General features: G+C 34.1%; 1 protein-coding gene across 1 annotated transcript in view; it reads left to right on the plus strand.

Annotated features, from left to right (window-relative positions):
• The window catches only part of CDH12 (cadherin 12), a 1,125,215-nt gene that overhangs the window by 348,887 nt on the left and 753,614 nt on the right, over positions 1 to 22,714 (plus strand). Inside the window, exon 2 of the mRNA XM_032278814.1 lies at positions 16,654 to 16,748. The gene's annotated coding sequence lies outside the window, so the exon portion shown is untranslated. The remainder of the gene's footprint in view (positions 1 to 16,653; positions 16,749 to 22,714) is intronic.

The raw sequence follows: 22,714 nt of genomic DNA on the forward strand, positions 1-22,714 counted from the left end.
ATCTACCCCAAAATCTTCTCTCTTCCTCTGGTGGCATGGGTGAGCTGGCACTGGCAATGTCACCGTGGGTATTCCCCTGGACACTTTACCAGGAGGTCACCGCATATTAGGTGGGGTCCAGGTCTCGTATCGGGCAGTCCTTCAGGGATGACTGAGCCTGCCTCCCAAGAGCTTCTGAAGACGAGTGTACAGTAATACCAATGGGCCCTACCAATTCCAGTACTTTCTGTTTCCAATCAGTGTAGTGATACCCACCACCCACAGCTTGGTTTTAAGGTGTGCTTACCAAAGACATTCCTTGCATCAATGAAACTGCTATTTTTGCCCCATGCCATTGTTCTTGACCATTCTTTTAGTTGGCGTCAGGTTGTGGAAGTCAGAGATAAGGTCAACATTATAAAAGATTACATGCTACGAATTCAAGGCTTATGGTCTAATTTGTGCAAGAAAAGGCATAGTTGAAAGATATGACTTTCAACATTTATGCCATAAAACTTCAAACCGTAAAGTGAACATGTCCAGAACAAAATAATAATCTTTCTCATTTTTTGATCTGGCTTGGCAAGTAATTGCATTTGTGGTTATCATTATCAAAGTGCAGACACAAGCTTTGAGAGAATCACTGAAACCCGATATTCATGAAAACCACAATGGACAAGCAATGATAAAAACTTCATTATATATGTGGCATTAGGGAACTGTAGTGGCAAGAAGATCTATATTGTTCAATACAACAGGCTTCAAAGAGCCATTGTAATACTTCTGCTACCTTTTTCTTATAAATACATATAGTTATTCAGGAATGACACATTTGACAGTAAATGACACATTCGACAGTAAATGACAAAGAGATGGTGCTTAGACTCTAGTAGGGACCTTTACATGTGCTGTTTGGGCAATAAACAAACACATTAGTTCCTTTTGTCTATTCGTATTTGTGATCTTCATCAATAAATCACTATAACTCAGATGAGCTCATGGATTGTGTATTACAGATTTAATCAATTTTCACAGACAGGGACCCTATAAAACTACCTGTCTTATCCTTGTACACTCTAGGGATAACCCTATTAAAAAAACTGCTGTAGGGAAGAACCAGGAAAATTAATGAAAGTATCATGAAAATATTGCCAAGAAACATGAAGTCCCAGTTGAGGTTGGAAGCCAGGCATTTATAATCCATTAAAGTATTAATATCTGAGATGTTTTTCTCCCCCAGAACCTAGTTGCTTGATTGTTGGAAAGGAAAAAATATATATATTTCCTTAGATACTAGTAAAATGTTAATAGAGAAACAAAAGGCAGGAAGTAGAGAATAGACACAAGGAACTAACGTTTGTGGAAACATGGCTGCATCAGGAAAAAATAAACTTAAACTTAAAAATTCTGTAGTCTGTACTCTGCAATTTTCTGGCAGCAAATGCTGATGCTTTATCTTGATTTAGCGTGTTAGCATTCCCCAGAGAAACAGAACCAATAAGATATATATATCTTATTATATATAATACTATTACATATGTATTATTATATGTTATAATGTGTTATACACCATAACTTTTAGAAAATAAGTTTCTTTGCTGTGTCACAGTTAATGCAGAAATTCTATCAAATAAGATATACAGATAACTATAATTAGATATAGTTAATTTATAGAAATTAATAGAATATATAATTATAATTAACTAATTTCTATAAATTAGCTATAGATTTGGCCTTTTTGTCTCTTGTCAAATAAGATGATACATATTTAGTAAGATAAATATAGTATGTATCATATGTTGACAGATAATATATATCTTATATCTATAAGATATATATGATGTATATATATATCTTATGTGTATACCATATATACGTATATATCTTATATATTGTGTCTATGGAACTTGCATTATGTAGGCTTGTAATATTGTATTTGTGGCATTTACCTGTGCATCAATTTGTTTTAGAATTTTTGCATTTTATCAGGACAGAAATTCTGTTTTCTATTTGATGTCTACTTTATACTGCATAGTTTGCTGAATGAATAATTGAATAAATAGTGCAAATAAATCATAAAACAACATAAAATATGAACCTATTCTTCCATAAAATATGAAACTATTCTCTCTTTCTTTGGTATTTTTGTCTCTTGTCAAATAAGATGGTAGAACCAGAGAGATGATATTATCCCATTCAATTCAATAAATATTAATATATGATACTAATTGTATGCCCTTTTTAACACAAACCTTTATAAGTAAGTAGAAAAAATAAAACAGGGAAAGTACGTGAAACTGAGATAGAAATGCAAAGTAATAATTTGAATAAATACATTTATATTGCTACTAGAAAGTTTAAGATTTTGAGAGCGAAAAGTTGTCAAAATAGAAAGTATAGATCTTTGTTTTTCAAATAATATATTAGAATGCCTATGTCTGTGATTTTTTTAAATTGTTCTTTAGGTTCTGGGGTACATGTGCAGATCATGCAGAATTGTTACATAGGTACATACATGGCAAGGTTTGCTGCCTCCATCCCCCCGTCACCTATATCTGACATTTCTCCCCATGTTATCCCTCCCCAACATCCTTACTCCCTGCTGTCCCTCCCCTAGCTCCCGACAACAGACCGCAGTGTGTGATGCTCCTCTCCTTGTGTTCATGTGTTCTCGTTGTTCAACAACTGCCTATGAGTGAGAACATGTGGTGTTTGATTTTCTGTTCTTGTGTCAGTTTACTGAGAATGATGGTTTCCAGATTCATCCATGTCCCTACAAAGGACGGGAACTCATCATTTTTTATGGTTGCATAGTATTCCAAGGCCGAGGGACCCTAAGATGTCTGTCTTCAATTTTTAAGACTTTAATTTTAATAGTGTGGTTTTCTTCCACATGTGAAGACTATAAAACATTTACTTTACCAAAGTTTATCTAGTTACTGTGTTGATAATATTCACTTTGCTTTGGAAATGTTCTCCAAAATTCCCTTTGAACTTGAAGATTTTCAAGTAAATATGATGTAACTTTGTTACCAGAGTGATATATCTAAAAGTGTAGAATTTAAATTCTAGAGATTTTTAAAACATCTAAATTTTATAGTGGCAGAAGACAAAATTTTAAAAATAATATTATTTACATATTAATAATGGAAAATAAAAATTAAGTAGGATTTTAAAAGTCAACTGTAATTGTCAAGCATTTTAAAATAAACATTTCCAAAATGCTAAATATGTTTTATTTTTAAATTGTAATGTATTTTAAAGTTATTTCATAACTAGCGGCTTTATCTTTCCTCTACTGATCTGTGTTTAGATCTAATGGTTTGTTTTTAAAAGGCATACTATATTCTTCTGCTATACATAACCTTACTATAGGTACTTTAAAAATACTTTTAAAAGAAAATGTAATTCAATAATAAAAACAACATAAATTAACTATCTGTATCTGATTAATGTATAGCATTGTTTTTTGAATCTAAACTTCTTCCAAACTAGTATTTTTTGTCCATTTATTTTTTAACACTCCTCCAATGTTTCTTTCCATTTCTATAATAATATACTATTTTACTTTTTCAAATTTTTCTAGTTGGCATAATGAATATGTCACAATTTTACTTCTTATTTTTATTTTCAAACAAGGTCTCGCTCTGTCCCTTAGGCTGGAGTGCAGTGGCAGGCAAATGGCTCAAGGTAACCTCGACCTCCTGAGCTCGAGTGAATTTCCCACCTCAGTCTTCCTAGTACCTGGGGCTACTGGCGTGAACCCCATGCCCTGCTAATTTTTGTATTTTTTTTAGGAGACAAGGTTTCACCATGTTGTCCAGGCTAGTCTTGAATTCCTGGACACAAACAATCCACACACCTAGCCTCATAAGGTGATGGGATTACAGGTATGACCCACTGCAACCAGCCATTTTTATTAACATTATATTATGTGTTTGTTACTACAAATGTAGAACTTTACAACTACCAATATCAAGAATTATAGTAATTAATTTCTTAACAAAAATGAAAAATAAAAACTTTATTTTTTCACGAGTTTATTTTACTACTTGGATTTTCTTGATATAAAAGAGCCATTTGTCTCTTCCAAAAATGACAAATGATATTTATATTTCATTTCTAAAATCTGTAATTAGAATTATTTATACATATTTTCTGTATTTTATTATTGTTTTTGTCCAATTATCTATGTCTAAAATAGTCTGAGGTTAGGATCATGTGATATGCACCTGTTCATGTTTTCAGACTAGTGACCAATTATTTGTTTAGGAGGGCTGTGCCAATTTTCATTTTTGTCAGTATTATATGAATATTCAATTTTCCCCACATTCTCTACATTGGCCATTGTTGACATTTTATCTTGCCACCTTAGTTTATGTTCATAGTATCTCACCATGTCCTTAATTTGAGGGCATAGTCCATTGCTTTCTTTACTAATATGTTTGGACATCAATAAATGAATTTTAAGTCATGTGTATTTTATTTTTTAAATAACAGTATATGAGTTTCAACCATTTTAATAAGGTTGTTTGTCTTTTTCTAATTGTATTGTACGATTGCTTCATAGGATCTGAACACTGTTATTTGTCCTATAAATAAAGTTTGTAATTGTTGCATAAAAATTTATAAGCCTATCTTTGTATGGGTAGAATTTTTGAGTACTTTTCTAACATTTTGTACTCCAAGTTAATAAAAATATTTTATTATTATTTTGTATCAAAAGTCTTACACTTTGATCTTTCACATTTAATTGCTTAGTCTACCTAGAATTGATTTGTGTGTATAGAGTAAGGCAGGGATATAAAAATATTTAATTAGAGATAATCAGATTTCCCATTACTACATATTGAATAGTCTACGGTTCCCTGTTATTTTTTCACATTAAGCATTGCAATATATTAGGTTTTCATGGGTGAGTTTGTGTAAGTGTGTGTTTCAAGTCTCTTCTATTTCTAAATATGTATTAGTAATGCAAAATACTTAAGCATTATGAATAACTAAAAATGTCAACTGTATACAGTTATGTATTTGTGTAGAATTTAAAATATCATATTCATTGATCAATATTTCTTTACTAGAGTTCAAGCCTCACTGTTTTAATTAATATACTTTGGTTTATTATTGAGTAGGACAAAGCTATCTCCCTTGTACTTAGCTATTATTAATGTCTTAGCTACTTTAATCCTTTGTTCTTTCATGTCATTAACTATCAGCATTACAATTTCCATAGGAAAAAAATCTGAATTCCTTTTACCTGGAATTCTTTAAATTGATATATACTTAAATCTGATTCAATGAGCAGGATATATCTTCCCACTTATTTAGTTCTTATTTAATAGTTAGCAATCAAATTTTACAATTACATCACTAAAAGTATTATACCCTTGTCTTAAACTTATTTCTTGATACATATAATGAATATAGATAAGGTGAGTGATTTTTAAATTATACATTCATCTCCTGTTACAAATCTATTAAAATGCAATTATTTAAACATTGTTCAGAAATTTTGCTAAAATCTCTTATAAATTGCATATCCTTGGTGGATGATCCTTTGAATTTTTAAAGTAAAACATAATCACATCTCCAAATAATATTAGGCAGGGTTCTTCCTTTTTAATATCTTTGTTATTTCTTGTTCTTATCTTCTTACCTTACTGAACTCTATCAGACATCCTTTGTGTTTTGTGACTTAAGGCTCAACCTTCAAAATACCTTTGTGATGTGAGTTATGAGTTCTTTTCTCCAGGGACAATTATGTTCATCTGGAAGGCATTGCACACCCGATCCACTTTAAATTCAAATCCTGATGTAAGGATTGATTTGGAACCAAACAAATAATGTAAATTAAATTCTCAAACTCAGATAAGTGCCTGCCAAGCCATACATCCTCAGAGCAGACGTTTTTCTTCGACAAAAATCTCTAGAAGCAACAATACAATTTCCTTGTTTCCTAATTTGGGAGACTTTTTTTTTTTTTAAGTGTGTAGGTTTACCGGGATCTGGTTATTTCTGGTTTCCTCCAGTCCACCTTCAACCTGTGCTGGCTTCATAGATGCTAAATGAATCACTTTGTCTATAGCACTCTCCTTTCTGTGCTTGTCTTTCAGCTTTGCTTCACATTTTAGAACATCTCTTTCTTTCATATTCAATCATTCACTTAAAAATATGTTTATGTGTTTCTGTGTATTTTTTTCAATTAATATGTTCACGTATTGTGGTGACTTTTCTAGTTATTTATTTTATTTGGGATCGTCCATGTGACTTTAAAGGTTATGATACTGTCAAATGACCTACTTCAGGCAGACATAATTTTATCTTATTCTGCAACTTAACAACTTCTCTCTCATATTTTATTTCACTTGACCCATAGTCTCTTTAATTTTACCATAAGAAAAATCTTTTATCATTATAAAAATAATTGTATTACGCTTATATTACTTAAAAATGTATCTACTTTCTTTCAAACAACATTTTTGGTAATGTGTTGTGTTGTGCTTTTTTTTTTTTTTTTTTTTTTTTTCGCTGAGACAGAGTTTTGCACTGTTGCTGGCGCAGAAGGGCAGTGTCTCAATCTCGGCTCACTGCAACCTCCACCTCCCGGGTTCAAGGGATTCTCCTGCCTCAGCCTCCTGAGTAGCTGGGATTACAGGCACCTGTCACCACACCTGGCTAATTGTTTTGTATTTTTAATAGAGATGGGGTGTCACCATTTTGTTCAGGCTGGTCTTGAACTCCTAACCTCAAGTAAGCTGCCCACCTTGACCTCTCAAAGTGCTGGGATTCAGGTGTGAGCCACGGCACCGAGTCTGTGTTGTACATTCTAAGTACTCTATAACATCCTTCTATATTGCAAATTCTATCCCAAGACTCCCAAGGTATTTTGAATACAGATATAGCAAATCGAGTCTAATATATATTGCAAATGCCTGTATAACCGTCTTTGATACATAGATGATTCTCAGATATTCTAGAATCTGAAGCTAGAAAGCTGGTGAGTATGATGCTCATTTCTTGTTTATTATTCAGTGAAAGCTGGGAGATACCACAGGGCTGGAGAGAGCTTGCAGGAGAAAAGCTGTCTCTGTCTCTCTCTCTCTCTCTCTCTCTCTCTCTCTCTATATATATATATATATATATATATATATATATATATATATATATATACTGCACCTGTTATCAGCTTTCCACCCCTGGCTTACTATGTTGTTGGACTTCCTTAACTAATACAGTAATGCTCAGCTCTATCAGGAGAAAACTTGGCCATCTGGAGATATTCCATTGAGTTTGTTGTTGGTGGTGGACCTCACAGTGTGGTTGCTTTTGCCTTTGAAGGAATTCTAAGCACTGTACTCCACAGATTCACTTCAGCTCCTCAGTCTTCTAATTTCAAGAGATATCAGTGAGATTTTACTGGGGTTATTCTATCCATTTTCTTTTATAACATTGTATTTTTTAAAGAAAATTGTTACAAGGATCTTGGGATCATTATTATTATTATCTTAGAGTCTTGCTTTATCACCCAGACTGGAGTGGGATCTCGGCTCACTGCAACCTCCATCTCCTGGGTTTAACCCTCCTGGGTTACAGGCACCTGCCACCATGCCCAGCTAATTTTTGTATTTTTAGTAGAGACGGGGTTTCACCATGTTTGGCCAGGATGGTGTTGAACTCCCGACTTCAGATGATCCTCCTGGCTCAACGTCCCAAAGTGCTGGGATTACAGGCATGAGCCACCAAGCCCAGCAGGGATTATTTTTGAAAGGGGCAATAACTCACATATTTGTCAGCAATTTATCTGATTCCATTCCTTACTTTTCTGCGTTAGTACAGACTTTATCTCTTTTTAAAATTCTTTTTATTATGGTAGGGGTGTTGGGAACAAAATATATGTTTATGCCCAAGTTGCAACTACTTGCAAAGAATTTTGTTCCCCTACTTTTGATAACCACACGTCCTCAGCTGATATTAGTCCTGGGTTTTCTTAGGTTTGCTGAAATGGCCTCATGAATTGTGCTCTTGCAGAGTGTACTGACTCTCAACTAGTGCTCTGGGTTTTATAGAAGAACAACTATGACCTGATTTTTTTGACATGTCTCTCAGTTTACATTTTTCTGGTGTCGTTTATTTTCAGTGCTGTACTTCTTTACCACCACTCCACAGTGAAGTAGCTTAGCTAATTACAAGAGGATTTATCTTTAGGCCAGAACCAGATAGAAGATCACAAAGCAAGTGTACCTAATCCTTTAATATATCCTCTTTACTGATACAATGAATCTCTTATCACTTTGCAAGCTAAGAGCCTTAACTTAATATAGTTTTTTCCTACTCTCCTCTTGTCTTTTGTTAAAGTTCATGACTCTGGTTCACTGTATTTTCTAATATTTACGTATCTATAATTCATCCTAGTAATACTGATGTGATTTTCTATTGTCCTGATTGAATGTTAGGTATGATATTCTTAATCGCAATTATGATATAATAAAGCAAACCTTGAAGTGCCTTCTCTAACATCACACATGCTCAACAAACACACACAAACCCCATATATATAATTGGATGTAGACACATACATCTCAAATATCGCTACAAATATTTTCCAGTGAGTTATAAGACTATTTTCATGAATTCAATAGTTGAAATAATGATGTAAGCAATTAGTTATTTTTTGTCATAAATGAAATGCTTTTCAAAAATGCTAGTATTTTTAGGAATTTGAACAAAACGACAATTAACATCTTGTATACATGGGCAAGACTTTTAGACATACATGTAGGAGTAGAATTCCTGGGCACAGGTTACCTGCATTTCACTTTTAGTAGCTATTCCAAATGATTCTTCAGAGCTGTTTTGTCAATGCGGCTTTCCAACAAAATATAAGACAGCGCTTCCATCACTCCACATCCTTGCCAATTATTGATAAGTTCAGACATTATCTTTATTATCTTTTTTGCCAACGAATTCAGTGAGAAATTATCTGTTATTGTTCTTATTTTGGATTTTTAGAAGTCCTGTTTTTTAATTCTTTCTATAAGTATCCTATATATAGCCTTCCAAATTCAATACTTTATTGATTTTTGACATTCTTAATATAATCTTTAAATTCTCTTCCATGATTGGAAATATTTTCTCATAGCCAATGATAATAGCTTTTCTTTTCTTTGCAAGTTTAATTTTGAATACATGATTTTAATTATAATTCAAATTTTGTGTTTTCAGTATTTGTTTAAAGAAAGTTTTTCCTATTTCACAAAAATTATATATGTTGGCTGGGTGCAGTGGCTCAAACCTGTAATCCCAGTACTTTGGGAGGCCAAGGCTGGCATATCACTTGAAGTCGGGAGTTCTAGACCAGCCTGACCTACATGGTGAAATTCCGTCTCTGCTAAAAATACAAAAATTAGCTGGGCATGGTGGTGGGTGCCTATAATCCCAGCTACTCAGGAGGCTGAGGCAGGAAAATCTCTTGAACCGGGAGGTGGAGGTGGCAGTGAGCAGAGATCATGCCATTGCATGCACTCCAGCTTGGGCGACAAGAGTGAAACTCCATCTCAAAAAAAAAAAAAAAAAAAAAAAAAAAAAAAAAAAAAATATATATATATATATATATATATATATATATGTCCTTGACTTTCAAACTGTTTTTTCTTCACACATCTTGAAGTTATTTTTATGTATGATATAATTAAAGAAACGTATAACCTGCCCTATGTATTTGTGGATCCTGTATTTTTGGATTCAACTAATCATGATTGAACATATTTAGAAAAATATCTGTAGCAATGAAAAATAATACAAATTAATATCAATATAACATAGCAATTATAAGTAATCTAGAGATGATTTAAAGTCTACAGGAGACGTGCATAGGTTATATGCAAATAATGGTCCTTTATACATGAAGGACTTGAGTATCTGTGGCCCTTGATATCTGTGACGGTCCTGGAACAAATCCCTTGTGGCTGCCTAGCGATGGCTGGACTTTGATTTTGTGCATCTGCATTTTCCTATTCCACTTATTTAATAGTCTGTTCTTTTTCCACTGATTTAAATGAATCTTTGCTACATATTTCTATGTATAATTTGGACTCCATCTGTGTCAATAACATAATTTTTTCATATTTTTATAACATTTTTTAATATCTGATAGGATAATTTTACCTTTCCAAAAAAATCTATGAACTTTTTGGGTTTTGTTCTTACAAATGGGTATTAGGATTAGCCATAAGTGGCTTATAAGACTGCCTCTAGAACAATATATATAGAGAAAACATGTTTGATCAAATTTGTTTCTTATGTTTTTGACATGCTCTTAACAGTTTATCTTCCTTCCATTTTCTCTGAAGGCTTTAAGTATGTATTGTGTATCTATTACAGATTATTCTATTATTATTACTTCTTAGGAAACAAATTTTCTCTTTATGGCTCTACTGAGTTTCATTGATGGTGTATTATGTTTGCTCACATTTTTTTCACTTACTGTGGAATCTGAGGTCTTACGTTGTGAAAGAATCTCTTCAAGACATTTTGCTATTTGCTCTGCTGAGGTTCTACTGATTCTCCAGTGCTATAACATGCTTTATATTACTATTCTGGGTTGCAGTCACCATATTATACATTTGGGCGGATCTGAGCTTTACACACATCAGGCTCAAGCTTGCCTTGTGCTTCTCAAGGTTAACCTCTTTCTATCTATGGCCCCTGTTGACCAGCTGGTATCTGTGCAGCTTCCCAATACTGGTAGACAGAAGATTTGGGGGTTTGTTTCTTTTTCTTCTAATTCCAATTCTGTGATAGAATTACTTTTTCTACAAACCAATTGCATGTAAGCAACTCATTCTTAGTTCCTTCTTTCAAGCGACCTAAGAGGCCTGAATTTCCTTAGCAATGTTGGGAATTTAAACCTTACGGAAACCATTCATACCTTTATTTTTCTGGGATAATTTCTGGGATCATCAGTTACAATTCCTCTGACTTTATTGTTAGTGCCTTGGGATTTATTTTGTTCTTTCTATCAAGGTCCCCTGAAAGTTGATACCACCGAAAAGGTGTACTGTACCAGTCATCATACGTTATAAATGTAGTTTGCTTTTGACTTTAGAAAACATTTCCTTTAAAAACATTTATGAGGTTTGCTTAATTAAGATCTTTCTAAAAATTATGTAGCAACAGTCTGAACCTCTGGTTCTGCATTTTTGTTCAGCTTGTCACACATCATTACAGGTTATCAGTAGACCTAATCTAAAGGCAAAGAAACAGTTATTAGAGCTTCATTATTAAGTAACATCTATGTGTCTTTCTAAGCAAGTTAATTATATCCCTGTCCTATGGTGTCTTAAACAACATTTTAAAATATCTTTTCATTTTCTGTTTATCTTTCTGCTGCCTTAGACATATATACTGTCTTATACTGAGATAGCCTCATGAGAAAGTTGTTTCATTAGGGTTATTTTTTTGTCCCATATAGAAGGGGGTAGGAAGTAGATCTATAAGTTGATTGTCAATGAAGATATTTGTAAAATATTTGAAGAGATTTATTCTGAACCAGATGTGAGTGACCGTGGCTCATGACATAGCCCCCTGGAGGTCCTAAGAACATGTGCCCAAGGTGGTCAGGGTGCAGCTTGGTTTTATACATTTTAGGGAGGGATGACAGATCAACTAGATACATCTAAGAAATACACTGGGGTCCAGAAAGGTGGCACAACTCAAAGTTGGGGGTGGGAGGGGAGGGTGTCTGGGCTAGAGGTAAATTTAAACATTTTCTGGTTGACAATTGGTTGAGCTTGTCTAGAGACCTGGAACCCATAGAAAGGAAATGTTCAGGTTAAGATAAAAGATTGTAAAGAATAAGATTCTTTGGAAGTCTTTATATTATTATTATTATACTTTAAGGTCTGGGGTACATGTGTGGAACATGCAGGCTTGTTACATAGGTATACCCGAGCCATGGTGGTTTGCTGCACCCAACAACCTGTCATCTACATTAGATATTTCTCCTAATGCTATCCTTACCCTAACCCCCCAACCCCTGACCAGCCCAGGTGTGTGATGTTCCCCTTCCCTGTGTTCATGTGTTCTCATTGTTCAACTCCCACTTATGAGTGAGAACATGCAGTGTTTGGTTTTCTGTTCTTGTGTTAGTTTGCTGAGAATGATGGTTTCCAGCTTCATCCATGTGCCTGCAAAGGACATGAACTCATCCTTTTTTATGGCTGCTTAGTATTCCATGGTGTATATGTGCAACATTTTCTTTATCCAGTCTATCATTTATGGGTATTTGGGTTGGTTCCAAGTCTTTGCTGTTGTGAACAGTGCCACAATAAATCTATGTGTGCATGTGTCCTAATAATAGAATGATTTATAATCCTTTTGATATATACCTAGTAATGAGATTTCTGGGTCAAGTGGTATTTCTGGTTCTAGATCCTTGAGGAATCACCACACTGTCTCCCACAACGGTTGAACTAATTTACACTCCCACCAACAGTGTAAAGGCATTCCTATTTCTTCATTTCCTTAGACACAATAGATGACAACTGTTTCCTCAAAGAAGCATGTTTTGGGGAATTTCATTTTCTTCCTTGTGTCCCTTTTATTTTTTGAAATGGAGTCTTGCTCTATTTCTATTACCTAGGCTGAAGTACAATGGCATGATCTCATCTCACTGCAATGTCCGCCTTCCAGGTTCAAGTGATTCTGCTGCCTCAGCTTCCTGAGTGATGATAGACGCCTGCTACGATGCACAGCTAGTTTTTTGTATTTTTAGTATAGATGGGGTTTCACCACATTGGTCAGGCTGGTTCAAACTCCTGGCCTCATGATCTGCCCACCTCAGCCTCCCAAAGTGCTGAGATTACAGGCATGAGCCACTGCGCCTGGCCGTTTGTCTCCTAATGTTATGCCAGAGTCAGGGTTGAAAGTAATTCATAATATATAGGGTTAAATAAAACCCATTTGATGAGAATTTATGGTTTTTAGGGCATGACTCCCCAGACCGCTTAGGGAGGAATTTTGGCAAGATAAAAAAAATCGGAGCTTAATCCTCATGATGTACGGTAAGTTGAAAAATGACTTCCTAAATACAGCCATGTTCTAATTTATGGAAGCTTTGAATGTTAACCTATATGACAAGAAAGGGTCTTTGCAGCTGTGATTAAATAAAAGATCTTAAGATGAGAAGACTATCCTGTATTAGCTGAATAGGCCCAAATTATAAACACATACATTCTTAAAAATGAGAGGCAGAAGATTTGTGTTAAGTGTACTCTGAATGAAGAGACCCCCCTGAACAGGCTTTGAGCAACATGGCTGTTTATTCAACTGGGTGCGGGTGGGCAGAGTCTGAAAAGAGAGTCAGTGGAGGATGATAGGACAGGAGTTGGTTTGGGGTAGGCAGTGGAAAGTTACAAAAGTTACAGTTTAGGGTGGTTTTTGCAAGCCGGGAGGAGGTCATAGGGTCTGGAGTCATGAGGTTGACCTATCAGTTGAGCAAGTCCAGTTACAAAGTCCAGTTATCTTATCAGCTGAGGCAGGAATAAGGAACAACAGAAGAATGTCTTAAAGTTAATTTGGCATTGCAGGGGTTGGGCATTCTCCTTTTGTGGTTTTCCAGTTACTTCAGACTTTCTGGTTCAGGGAACTCATCTGGAAATGTATGTGCAGGTCACAGAGATTACCAGGCAGTCCATGGTGCAGTCAGTCAGCCTAAAAGACCATACAATTTGAACACACGGAAGAGAAGGCAAGGTAAAGAAGGAGAGAGAAATCTGAGTATGTTAGCCTGAAATATTGAAAGTAGCCACAAGGCAAGTCACGATGGCAGTCACTAGAAGCTGGAAGAGGCGAGAAATGGATTTTCCCCTAGACCCTCTGAAGGGATGGCGGCACCGTGACACCTTGATTTCAGCTCGGTCATTTTTTCATTTCAGGCTTCTGACCTCCAAAACTGTTAACAGGATAAGTGTCTGTTGCTTTAAGCCACTACATTTATGGTAACTACTTGTCAAACCCACAGGAAACTGATACAGATTTTTGTTACATTTTAACCAAATTATCTAATGAAATAGCTTAGAATTTCTTGGGAACTTATGTCTCACTTTAATGTTTTTTAAACCTAAAGATTTTGTATGACAGAGAAATCTTTATTAGTTATCAGAATAACAGGAGGATAAAATGAATTTGTGTTTTTACTTTCAACAAATAAGTCATCCCATATGATTATTAGTCTACCCTATTGCTATCTGTATTTTCTACTCAACTTTTGTAATAAAAATGATTAACATTTATACATTCTGATTATCATTTAGCTGTAATGATTAACATGTACATTAATTATAATGTTTTATAATTTAATTAAAAATACATTTTTAACATAGATATAATTGCGCTAACACAGACTTTTTGTTTTAAATTGAATTTATGAAAACATGGTTGTAGTAATAGCATGCATCAACAGAAGAAAATCTATTAGTTCTTATAAAGTAGTAGACATCTCCTCATGTCCTTTTTATTGTTGCAGTGTATGGCATTTGGTAAAAAACCATCAGGTAGCTGTGGTTGTATGCACACGGTATTAAAAGCTATTTTTCCTTTTCAAGTATAATGAACTTTAGTAGATATGAATGAAAGTAAATGTCCATACACTTTTTAAATGATTCTTCAGAATCGGGCACATTAACATGTTTTCTCACTTGTGTGCACATCTTTACAAGAATCACTCTTGATATATTTCTCAGATAGGAGCATTTCAAAAATAAATGATCAATGTGATTTTAATATATACCCTATTATATCCAAAATGCTGTTTATTTAAAATATATTAAGGAAGTCGAAGTTATCATCCTGAAGTTAACAGTATGAAGCTGAAGAGTTGAAATTATCAGTATGAAATAATGTTATCTAATTATATATGCAGATTAATAGATATAAAGAATATTATGAATGTCTGCATATACATGTTAACATAAATACGTAAGTTTCCTAGCTCAGTTCACTGTGAGGGCTTAGAAGTAATCACACCCTGGTGGCAAGGAATCAGCTAGTGGTCAGATCTTGGTTTCTAACCATTCTCTGATAAAAGGAACTCAAGATCCTTGAAAAAAATGACTGAGTCTAGGTCAGAGGTGAGATTATAATGTATATTATGCATTTTGAAATGAATGTGGACTATCTTATTATGCCAGGACTTAAGGAAGTAGTCAGTAAACAAACCAATATGGTAAGTCCAAAAGGACATAGAGACTAATTGAAAGAGCTCACAAAGGCCAAAGCTGATACAATTTGGCCAACAAAATAAACAGTCTCGAACTGTATTATAACATGAAATACAAAATAAATACCTGTGAGATTACACTGATGCATATAAATTACTGAATGAATTAATATACAAACAGGGAAACAAACAAATGGGGAGAATAGATAAATTTCTCTCAAAATTCTAAGTAATTCACGTTATTTTCCCCTCCAGCAGATGAAGCTTAACTCTGTATCCCTTGAGTAGGGGCTGCTTTTAGTGACTTGCTTTCAAAAAGTACAGTATGGAAAGATGGAAAAAAAGAAACTTTATCATACAAACTGTGGCAAACAGTGCCAGAGTCAGATGATCAAGATCTGTGTCAACAACAGTAATAAGTCATCCTGATGACACATGTACTCTTGATAGAAGTGACAAAAATGGTACTTTACCTCCATGGTCTTCCTCCCAAAAAACCATAACCTCAGTCTAGTCATGAGAAATACATCAGCCAAATTCCAACTGAAGGACATTTTTTAAATGTCTGACCATTGCTTTTCTTTCTTTTTTTTTTTTTTTTTTTAATTGTACTTCAGATTCTGGGGTACATGTGCAGATCATGTGGGATTGTTGTATAGGTACACACATGGCAAGATGGTTTGCTGCCTTCATCCCCCAATCACCCACATCTGGTATTTCTGCCCTCATTATACCTCCGCATCCTCCCCACCCCCTGTTATCCCTCCCCTAGCCCCCCACAACTGTCCACAGTGCGTGATGTTCCCCTCCCTGCGTCCGCATGTTCTTATTGTTCAACACCTGCCTATGAGTGATAACATGTGGTGTTTGGTTTTCTGTTCTTGTGTCAGTTTGCTGAGAATGATGGTTTCCAGATTCATCCATCGTTTTTTATGGCTGTGTAGTATTCCATGGTGTATATGTATCACATTTTCTTTATCCAGTCTATCATTGATTGATATTTGGGTTGATTCCAGTTCTTTGCTATTGTAAACAGTGCCACAATGAGCATACACTTTTCAAAAGGTTCAAGATCATCAAAAACAAGAAAAGTCTAAGACACTATCACTGCCCTGAGAAGGCAGAGGGAACATAATGACAAGGCAATGCCATATCCTGGAATAGAAAAAGGACATTGGGAGAAAAACTAGTGAAATCATAATAATGTGTCAATAGTGGTTCATTTGGGTTCATCTATCACAATGTATCAAAAGTATCATTGTAAGTACACCGTAGGAACATCAAAAGTACATTGACAAATGCACTATATAAGATATTAGCAATACTGAAAATCAGACATGAGGTATATAGGAAATTTCTATACCACCTTTGCGACTTAAAAAAATGTAAAAATAGTCTAAAATAAATGTTTATTAGAAAAGTTAGTTAATTCTGACTGTATATGTTTGTCTTTCCAGCTCTGTTACCTAACAGGTTGGCTCTGTTGGAGAATATAGCCAATTTGGAACCCTGCAGCAGTTGGGAGTTTTAAAGAATGCCAGTCTTTTTAAAGGTAGGTTAAAAAAAAAAATCTTATCAAGATACATCCTTTTATCTTCTTAATTAATACCTTAAAATACAAATCCTATTTAAAACTTCTTTACTCTTTACAATAATTTTTATTAGAAATCAAAATGTTCAAATATTTATAGACAGTTGATATAAATACAAATCACAACACTTGAAGTAACCAGTTATTTCTATATTTTTTAGAATATAGAATTATTTATCTTCATAATTCTTTATTTGTTTAGCTTCTTTGTTGTATTTTTCCTCACAGTTTCAATTTACATGCAGATTTGAGAAGCTCTAATGGCTATGTGCCGCATAAAGAACAGAAAATGATTTCTGCCTTTCGTATTCTATTTTTATGACACTTTGCCTAGTCCCTCATAATTAGTGGGTATTATGTTTGTTAAATTGGATACATCTCATTTCAAAGGCAAACCTCTGTTGAAGCTCTCAGGTAGGAAATAGATAAAGTCATAAATTTTCTTGTCTTTTGACAAGAAATTTTATTGATCAATATTGATATGGCACAATCTAATTCAGTTTCTTGTGCTGGCAATTGTAATCTGCTTTTCTTTTGCTGATGGTAGGGATCTAAACACTGAGATTTAGACAGTTACAGTTAACATTCACAGACACAGTAATTAAAGTGCTGCTTTGACACTCCCTGCTTGGTAATGGGAGAATATACTCTCAGGCTGTAGTCAAAACAAGCTTGATTTTCTCAGTTCTCAATCAGTGATCAATTAAGATTAACCACTGATAGAACAACTCAGACAGACAAGGTTGAATAGATAAGACAGATGTATAATTAAACTAATGTGGCTTAATGAATCTTCCTGTGATATTTGTTCAAATTCTCTATGAATGCTCATATTTCTGAAGTAGAAAAATGTAGCCTTTTCTTTTTCTTTCTCGGGATTCCTTTATGAGATTAACTTATTCAGTAAAGGCTAGGCTTTAATGTCGTTTTAAACCATTATCAATTACTTTCAACTGTCACATTTGAGTAGAAACATTTCAAATTTTAGATTAAAAATGTAAGATATAAGATGGAAATAAAATGAAGCATTTGATATCTCAACTATTAATAATTCCTGCTCCCTGTGTTCATCTCTTTTATCTATCAATTTGTTCTCATCAATATTCAAAATTTCTATGTAGAAAATGTCTTATCTTTCCTTTGTAAAATTTTTGCAATTTTTTGTAGAAAATTTTAATTAATTTCTAAATCTCTATCTTGGATAATTTTGGATCGGGGTTTCAGTCCAGGTCTTATATTTGTAGAATAAGAGAAGTGAACACTTTGAATTTAATTCCTGTAAAAGGCAACTTTACATTCTTAAATATCCATGAGTATATCAACCTCAATATTATCTGTGATACAAATATGAAAAATGAAAAATTAATACTAAGCCATTCGAATGACTGATGCAGCACTTTCTCGCCTTTTCTTTAAAACATAGCATTAAAACATTCAAAGGTCCAAATAAATGAGAAGAGATGTGCATATTTTCCAATGTCCTTTGGTTCACTCTGTGCTATAAAAAAGAAATAAAAATAGTTTGATATTTGTTTAACATAGAGCTACTTTAAATATAATAACTTGGAAAGAATAAATTTAAAGAAATTGGCATGTTCGTTTGTTTTTAATTAGAGTTAAATTCATATTGATGCAGAAGACATTGAGGAGAATGTCTTGAAATTATTTTCTTTTTAATGTGAGGCTTTTCATAAATGCCACATAAGAAAAAAGACCTGAGAATAATCCCAGTGGAATGCAATAACAAAATAGAAAGTGATAATCGAGAATATTGAAGATATAGGTTTCAAATCATACTTGTTATTTTTTTTATTAAGAAAGAAATTTTTATTTTATTAATTTGAAAATAATAATTCTCTGGGGGCTGTTTATGATCTTACCACTTCCTTTTATAATTTTATTTTTCAACAATCACAGAGGACAATCAATTATTTCTTTTCCTTTCTTTCTTTCTTTTTTTTTTTTTTTTTTTTTAGACTTAAATAAGTTTCACTCTTGTCCCCCAGGCAGGAGTGCAATCTTGGCTCACTGCAACCTCTGCCTCCCCTGGTTCAAGCGATTCTCCTGCCTCAGCCTCTCAAGTAGCTGGGAATACAGGAACCTGTCACCATGCCCAGCTAATTTTCGTATTTTTAGTAGAGATGGAGTTTCACCATGTTGGACAGTCTGATCTTGAACTCCTGACCTCAGGTGATCCACCCACCTTGGCCTCCCAAAGTTCTGGGATAACAGGCATGAGCCACCATGCCCAGCCTTTTATATTTTAAATATTTTGCAAAACTTACTCTCATTCTACTCATTTCTCACATATTCATGTTTGCTTAATAAGTAATTATATTAATTTATTATAAATCATGCAAAAAAGTAAAGAGAAAGAGAAAGAAAATGAATCTTCTTTTATATGGTTAGATGAGCATTCTTTCATCATTTATAGAATACTTTCTTGTTCTGATATGAAAAATATGGTTGAAGTTGGCATTTTATTTCTGCCTATAGTAGCTGGAAAAAGTCAGCGAAATTCAGACAAAGGATCTTTCAACTAGGCTATAAAGAGAAATAGATAAAAATATGTAAAGAACAGGATATAGATATATAAAAAGCATTAATATATTATTTCATATGTGGTGAATTTTAAACCATTTGAGGAGTTAGAGAATGAAATGTGTGTCAAATATGGGAATGGCTGGTGGATAAGTTCAGAAAAGTAGGCTTAGATGACAAAAAAAACTTTAATGAAATTAAAAAATATGTCCGTTATTTGGGCTTTATCTATCTACATCTTTTACAGGATGTAGATGTTTTGTTGGTTTAGTCGGTTGTTTTTCAAATGCAGAAGAATAACCTGATGGAGAGAGAGAGAGAGAAAGAGAGAGTATGTGTGTTTGTGAGAAGATAACTGCTGGCAATGGATTGAGAGAGTATATATATAAGATCCTTTGGGAGCACCAATTTAATTATATTTCTATTTATTCTGTATTTTCTTAGAAAATTAAATAAGTATTCAAAAATAATTTATTGCAAGATATGTTTACATAGTTTTGAGTTTTAACTAATGTATTCATCTGTTCTCATGATGCTAATAAAGATATACCTGAGACTTGGTAATTTATAAAGAAAAAGAAGTATAATGGATCACAATTCCACATGGCTGGGGAGGCCTCACCATTATGGTGGAAGGCAAAGGAGGAGCAAAGGCACATCTTACATGGTGGCAGGCAAGGGAGTATGTTCAGGGGAACACCCCTTTATAAAACCATCAGATCTCATGAGACTTACTCACTATCATAAAAAGAGCATGGGAAAGACCCTCCTCATGATTCAGTTACCTCCCACTGGGTCCCTCTCACAACACGTGGAATTATGGGAGGTACAATTCAGTATGAGATTTCAATGGGGACACAGCTAAACCATATAAACTAAATAGAATCCTTAAAGATTCCACTACTACTTTATTTTATGAGGATGAGGATGCAAAGAGTGTCGACAAAAGGAGAGTTTTGGACGTGGGCTTTTCACTGACACAGAGGCAAACAAATCTAGGATCTTTAAAAAAAAAAAAAAAGTCTTTAGGGCATTTGCATGAATATCAGGTCCTGACACTCAGAAAACCTGTGCCTTTCAGCAGTGATGAGGTGAAAGGGAAACTGATGGAAACACGGGGAGGACAACAGATCTGCTCAGCCAGGAGTGGATTTGAGCATTTCTGGTTTTAGTGCTCATTGTGTCCTGCTGAGTTCACAATAGGATTCAAAAAATGAATTGCAGAGCCATCTGTTTTTTATAAAAATGTACTTTGTAAAGGATAACTAGGAATCATTTGGTAAATTTTGTTCGTGTGATTTTCCCTGACAGGTTATTGTTTGAGTTGCAATTAGCACATCTGAAGAAGATAAATGCAGGGATAGTTCTAATTTTGGTAATTGTCAAAGGTTAATAATTCGAGACACGCCTGTTAGGATTTCACAATGGACTTGTCATTGGGAATTATGATTCATCATCTACACAGAATAAAAAGGACAGAAAAGAAAGGAAAATAGCAGAGGAGTTGATTATTCCAACTTAGACTCTACCAGACTTGTAATTCAGACGAGTTATTCCAATTACTTGTGATTGCTTCAATCCTCCAGATTATTAAAACAGGTTTAATACAAGTGAGAACAGCAGAAAAGAGTACATTAAAAAAGGTATCCCAATCTTCCATGAATTATCCTTTATGTAATTTTCTATTTCTTTGCTCAATGTTTAATTTCCATAGTCACAGACCACAGGATGCTCTTAAAATCGTTCACACTCAGAGACACAAAGGTCATTTATATGCATTGTATTCCATGGTGCATATTTTCAGTTAATCTTAAAGGTCACTTTCCTTCTGTGAGTCTAAATATTTAATGCCTTAAATAAAGATGAAAGATACAAATAAATAGGGAATCTTTTTTTTTTTTCTTTCTGGCTTTAGAGCTATCTTGTTATATTTCATGCTGCTTTGATTTTTTGTGATAGGTCAGAATCCAGGTTATTGTGCTGTCATTCAAGTTGGCTTAAAATGTCCTAAGTACAAAATCAAGGAAATACATACATGCTCTTTGTTCTAATCAGAAAAAAAATTATACTGCAGGAGTGATGAAGAGAATTCTTGGCTATGGTCTATGGGACAACAATCTATAATTTACTTTGCAGATGTCTGTGTAATTTAAGCAGCAGGCAGAACAACCACACAGTTGTAGTTTCTCTGGGGAAAGGATACCAAGAGGCTCATAAATCATGGTAAGGATTAAAAGCAATGAGCATTCATCTTCTTAACCTCGTAAGGCAATATGGGAAAGCCAAGCATCAGAATATGCAGAGCATGGAATCTGTGCAGGGATAAAAGACGCCAGAGTTTTTAAGGCTTCTCTCAATTAGCATTGACCTCTCATTTGCGAGTTAACAGAACATAATTTTAAAGTTGATTCAGAAGAGGCCCTTCCCATATCAAATGAATTGAGCAAGTGACAAGATAGGTTTCTGGGCCAGAGTAGAAGTGAAGTCAAATCATATGGAAGTGCTAATCATTTGCTTTGATTGAAGTATGTTTCTTCTGGGGCAGCCTATGAAAAATAACCTGATAAATATCCAATCCACAAGAACTGTCATGTAGAACTGAACATTTATAAATGGCTAAATGTCATGAGAAAATTCTAACTTCAGAGTAGTCAAGGAAAGGAAATACAGACAGCAGGCTCTCTCCTATAAAATTTAGTAAATAAATGGTCTGTTACTAATTGTTTATGTTTGAAAAATTATCCTAATCAAAGGTCTCTGGATTCAGATGAGTAATTCATACACAGTGAGGCAAGTTTCATTTTGTGTTGAAGATAGAAACTTTAATCAAATTTTAAAGCTTTTGAAAAAGGCTAACCTGTTAAGTTCCCCAGCATTCTTTTGAATCAGGTTCATGATACAACTGAACTTGCCAATTTTATAAGAATGACAAGACAGTGCAGGAAATAATAAAATCAGTTATTCAAGGACAATCATGAGCCTATTAAGGACATACAAACTGATTCAATTTCTGATTCTCTAGTTTAATATCAAATATCCCTTGGCAATGATTCTTTTTATAGTCAGTACATAATTATCTATTTTAGTTAAGGAGAATTGTAGTGCGGTTAATCCAGAGTGGCAGATCATTTTTTATATAGATTTGCCATTGGAATCTATTTTCTGTTCATATTTTTAAATGATTTTATCTGAGTTTTGAGAAAGTCACACTGCCCTATCTTTGAAAACATCCAGAATAACATGCCAGATACTGTAACTTGGGCTTCGTCCACACTGGGTATACCCTATTCTACACCCCATGCTAGGGACAAATAACCATCCTTTCCATTTGACAGGCAATAGTATACTCCTCTAGTTCAAATATCTTTTTCTGCTACTACTTTTTA

The sequence above is a fragment of the Sapajus apella genome, unplaced genomic scaffold (genome assembly GCF_009761245.1).
Source record: "Sapajus apella isolate SASKATOON/1434 unplaced genomic scaffold, GSC_monkey_1.0 scaffold11, whole genome shotgun sequence".
In the NCBI taxonomy this organism is placed as follows: Eukaryota; Metazoa; Chordata; class Mammalia; order Primates; family Cebidae; genus Sapajus; species Sapajus apella.